Source organism: Misgurnus anguillicaudatus, chromosome 10 (genome assembly GCF_027580225.2).
Source record: "Misgurnus anguillicaudatus chromosome 10, ASM2758022v2, whole genome shotgun sequence".
Taxonomy (NCBI): domain Eukaryota; kingdom Metazoa; phylum Chordata; class Actinopteri; order Cypriniformes; family Cobitidae; genus Misgurnus; species Misgurnus anguillicaudatus.
Genome location: NC_073346.2, coordinates 32643168 through 32649167, shown reverse-complemented (window position 1 = coordinate 32649167; position 6000 = coordinate 32643168).

The following is a 6000-nucleotide window of genomic DNA, read 5'->3' as shown; positions in this document are numbered from 1 at the left end:
TGATGGTATAGTGTTGTGAGGTGTAAAATGGCCTTTGAATGTCTTCACACCCATCCTCCGTTTTCTAGATTGCTTTTCTGCAGGGTTTGCTGTCTTGTCTGATGTGGCCAGACATCTCTGGCCAGGATTTACAGCTTTCAACCTGATAAAGGGACAAGCAGAGAAGCAATTTTAGTTTTTTAACCCTTTTGCAATTTGCATTGAGACATGTGGTACAAATTTTCCTTTTGGTAATCAGTCATTACGGAATAGATGTACCATTGTCATGTTACTTTACAAATTTATTTTCAGAGATTAAATTAGTTTTTCATCTTTTGGTCAGAGTTTTATTGACTACTGTTATTGCAGTGTAGTCTGACAGTGTATTACTTTAAGCTGTGATAGTATTTAAACCCTTATGCTGTCTGCTGAGCATTCAAACTCCATTTCTGCTGGAGAACTTTTCCATAAGCTCAAATGGCTTCATTTTAAGTTGCTCAGTTCAGTCAGACCTGTGGGCAATTCATCAGCTCATCACACCTGCTTCAGATCTCTGAACCAAAAGACTCTTTTGCTTGTTGTGTTCAGCATTTATCATAGGTTTAGTTACCAAATGATTAAAATAGACCTCTGTATTGGATTAAAAAATGGGTTAGAGATTTCCAATGAAGGAGATTTGGCTCACTATCACGAGTGTCATGTAATTTTTCAGTGTTAAAACATGGCAACACGTGACAGCGTGCTCCGCTCCTTGACACTGGGTAGTGAACCAATTCTGTGAGTTTGGCCTGTGCAAGTTATTTCATGTATGTAATACACCACATTTTACCATCTGAGGCCTGTTTGGCCATTATAATATAATGTATATTGCAACTTGATGACAATGTAGATTATATTATATAAAAATAGTATTAATTAAGAATACATTCATTACTGATCTCTTAAGGATTACCACATTGGTGTTTTTAGTTTACAGGATGTTCCTGTATCAATGTATTTGAATGTGAAAAGGTTTCAAAGCCCTGGACAGACTGGTGTGAGGCACAGATGTTCATGCTAATGTATTCCTCTTAAGTACAAGTGTCTCTCTTTAAAACAATGTTCTTTCTTGAGAACAATGGATAGCCCGTTATCTGAGAGGGGGTGAGCCCCTTTTGATCTCAGTTGGGTTTCTCACAGTGAGAGATAAGACCATTTGTGTTTTATTGGCCTTTAACAGCATTATATTTTTCTGCAACAATTTTAAGTTTTGCTTAGTTGTATATCGTCAATGGAGGAATACTGCATGATTTAGGAGTTATACTTGTAATATGACTTACTAATTCCATTCTATCTTCATTCAGTCCAGAGTGATCTTTTAGAAGGCTCACTCACAACAACAACTCATTTAAAACCATTTCCCTACTTGCTTAATGTCCACCATTCAGTTACATTTCTCTATGCGTTGAGGATTTTGAATCCAACAGCGCTACCTTCAATCATTCATACATTTCCTTTCATTCTCCAATTTAATTACATTTTCTCCCTAATTAATCAAATATAGATTGTAAACTGATGTTTGCAACATTTAAAAATCTTACTATCTGTGTGCTTTTCACATCTCAAATGTCCAAGTCCTCCTTTCACATGCAGACACATTCATTGCATTGCAGTTTAAATCATCCAACATCATTGTTTAATTGTTAAAGTTTGTTAACTATCTTTTCTATGTTGTGCATTTGCTGTCACAACAAAAACAATTGTGTAGAATTTGGTGATTTAAATTTAGATTCTAGATGTTTTCCTTGTTTGAGAATCAGAACAAATTTTGGATGATTTAACTCCAATGTGAGACGATCTTTTGTTTTCCGTAGGCACGTTTACAAAAGATCTTAACAGAGCAACGCAATTCATTCATTAGCATTACACAGCATTTTCCTAATAATGTGGTTTCATTTAACTTTTAAGCCCCACCGGATTTGTTTTCCGGTCTAACATTAGGTATATTTACAACCTATTTCATAAATGTGGGATGTTTAAAACATTCCCTTCAACATTTTTAAAAGGCAAAGAAAAGATTGACTTACCACATCAGCTGAAGAAATAGAAGAAGTTCAAACCTTTAGCTCCATGAAAAGACTCTTATTCTCCAGGGATCGCATCAATCGCATTTTGATGAGGTTTCTCACTGGTTGAATATCACGTCTCGGGAATCACCACTTTGTAAGGGGCAAAATGTCTCCATCCATCCGTTCGGCCCAACGACGGAATCCAAACGAAGGGTAATAGCGCGTTCAGTCTTTTCCGGCGCTTGCAAGTGACGTTTTGGCATTTATGCAATTTTGTATTATTATCTGACTCCAAGATAATGTTAATATTAATTGGATTGATGATTACTTTTAACAGTTACAGAATTTGGGTGGATGTTTGGTTATTCTTGTTTAGCCCTACTTGTTATTGCATCAGTTCATTCGGCTACTCATGTCGCTTTGGACTCACGCACCGGCCGTTTATTAATATTTAATAATCATGCGGGCCCACCATCACAACCGAATCAGGCTTGGTCGCTGCTAGAGGTTAGACCATATGTTCAGAAGGCCGCCTTTCATGCGTGCTCATCTCTGAACATACTTTATTTAGTCCCCATAGATGTGCAACTTAATTATTACAATATTTGTTTCTAACCAGAGGCTCACGACCACTATCATAAAACAAACTGACCGTCTTCTCCAATGATAGCTTTGTATAATCGTGACATAACTTAATATGCAACTTAGATAGATTAATATTGAAATAACCAGAGGTTGAGGCTCGTCTGATTTAGAGTGGTCAGACAACATTTACATGTTACTCTAAACAGGAAATTAGCCTCCACGCATCTAATTTAACTTAAACTAGCGCCAAGTGCTAGTCGGATCTCCAAAATCCTCCGCTGATGTACTACTATGCCATCTAGTCTGGGATTTTGTTCCGGTACTAGCCTGATTTTCAGACGTTGCGGAAACAAGGATACATCGTAATTTACTAATCATGTCAATAACTTTCGTAGCCGCAGAATAAATCCAAACATAACAATTTATTAACCAGGTAAGGAAAAACATAATTCAGAAGCCAATTTACATTCCAATTCAAATACAAAACAAACGAAAAAACCATTGCATACCTGGTAAGGAGATGAAGATCTGGTTACAGATTCCTCAAAATAAAATAAAAAGAAACATGATGCTGTATCAAAGACACAGCATCATGGGGGTGCATTTCTAGGTATCGAAAGTCCCGCCTAAATCTTGTACACATCTCCTTAAATAACCAGAGAACAAAGCATATAGGAATTTGGTACTGATTGGTTGTTGTAAAACTAAGGGCTGTCCTTAATCTGTATACAGTGGGTGATTGGTTTATGCTTGGAATGGGAGGTGTCTATTAACATTGAATGAAGTTTCACATATACTTTAACATTGTATTCTGTTGTTATATGGGTCAGACCATTGTAACCACTTGCAATGAGATATTTCAATGAAAAACAAATAAGATACAGATTTTAGATTCTTTGTGCATGTAGCATTTCATATACAGTTTGCTTTGAGACAATAAGAATACAAATGTATGACACCCTAAAGGTGTGTCTTTGAAACCCAAATGTTTCTCAGTGGGAAGTCCACTGTGAATCGTAGAGAGTTGCTTTCCCGAGCACTCACGTTGCCCCCATGCAGTATCCTTTGGGGAGGTGCTATATTTATTCAGGAAATTGTCTTACAGAATGCATTCGCGCGTGTAGAGCGGAGTAGACGCGTGGAAAAAGTAAGCATTTGACGCGCGTCAGAGGCAAAATCGGCTTCTTGTGGGAGCGGCAAGTGCTATGCGGTTGTCTGTTTGCAAGATGACTTATGTTGATTGTGCATTTATCAAGAGAGTTACGTTTGTATTTGGAAACCTTACCATAGGGGGAAAATAAACGGCGCGGGTCGATAAACGTCACGTGACTCAAAAGTGAAGTGTGTATTACAACTTACAAGGTTGCCCAAAGTCCTCACTGACACTCTTCCAAGCGAGGTCCTTTTTATTCCTCACTCCTCTATAGAAATAAGAACTTGTGTTGTATAGCTCCGGGTGACTGCTTACGGACAATATCAAGCATTGGTTGAGTGAGTGACTCCGGGCGGGGCTGCCACTACAGCAGCAAGCAGGCTCCTGATTGGTTAACGTGGTGCGAAATTCCGCCAAAGTTCAAATTTTTCAACTCGGGCGTCAGCCGCAAATTCGCATGAACCGCAAAATGCACAAAAAGCACCATTCGCGCGTACCCCGCACAACGCCTCTTCCGCGCCGCGGGACCTCCTGACGCGCGTCAACGCGTCTTCACATTGACTTAACATTGAAATCACTCGCGCTTCACGCCTCTACCGCGGTTGGTGTAAACACAGCATAAACCTGTATGAATTTCTTTTTTCTGATGAACACAAAAGAAGATATTTTGAGAAAATGATGGTAAACACAAAGCAGTAAGTGACCATAGACTTCCATAGTAGGAATAAAAAAATATGATGGAATTTAATGGGTACCGTCAATTGTGTGCTTACCATCATTTATCAAAATATTTTCTTAGTCATTTATCACAATACTTCTAAAAAATTCCTACTATACACTCTAAAAAAACAAACGGTGCTATATAGCACCAAAACAATTGCTTTGGATCGTAACGATAGAAGAACCATTTTAGTGCCATATAGCACCGGTGAAGAACCAGTGAAGCACCAGTGAAGCACCAGTGAAGCACCAGTGTATAGGGGCCATATAGCACCACATATGGTTCTACATAGCACTATATGGTTCTACACAGGTGCTTCACTGGTGCTTCACTGGTTCTTCACCGGTGCTAAATGGCACTAAAAATGGTTCTTCTATCGTTACGATCCAAAGCAACTGTTTTGGTGCTATATAGCACTGTTTGTTTTTTAGAGTGTAGAAGTCAATGGCCACTTACTGCTGTGTGTTTACCATCATTTCTCAAAATATCTTTTTTTGTGTTCATCAGAAAAAAAATTCATACAGGTTAAGGTTTAGAAAAACATGAGGGTACGGAGCCCTTCTGGTCACCCCCTGGAAAAAAGAAAACAATCCGTGATCACGGTTTTGTAATTCGTCCCCTCAGTTTATAAACCGTACTCACGGATTATTAAACTGTTCCCTCAGTTTTACAAACCGTGCGCTCGGATTAATAAACCGTACGCACGAGTTAACAATCCGTGCTCTTAGATTTGTAAACCGTACCCTTAGTTTTTGCAATCCGTACCCACGAATTTATAAACCGTGCGCACGCTTTTGCAATCTGTTCTCACAGTTTTGCTAACTGGATTTGTAGCCCCTCCCTCATTTTAGAAATCGCTATTCATTCTTATTCATTCTTTCCAAGTTTGCTATTAATGTTTGATATTTTCGGAAATTAATAAAGTTTAAACCGTGTTAAGCTGTTTTATACGTTCCTAACTGGAAACGTGCTTTAATATTTACGAAATATTTTAATCGGATGCTACAGTAAGATATCTTTGTGTAAAATTAACATATGTTATTTAGATTTATTCATCAAATAAAATAAATATTTAACTAACAAATGATTTCTACATATCCTTAATATTTTAATCAATATATTTGAGAATGCCACACTTAGGCTTGCTATATATTTACGTTTTTAATTGCTCATTTCAAATTCATATTTTATGTATTTAACATCAGCTTATTAGGTAAGATTAAAAGATTATTAAGAGCTGCACAATTATATACATATAAGTTTTATATACATATAATTCTTAATTATTGTAAATCAATATTATTATATCTGATTATCAATATATTTGAGAATTTCACACTTGAATATTTACACGTTTTAAAACTTATAATAATAATTGCTCATTTAAAATTAATATTTTATGTATTTAACATCAACATAACATCGACAATCAAACATTTTTACATTGTAGCCTATTATTTTAGTAAATATAGGCAAACAAAGTAGATCACGTGTTAATTTAAAAATCAACAAAG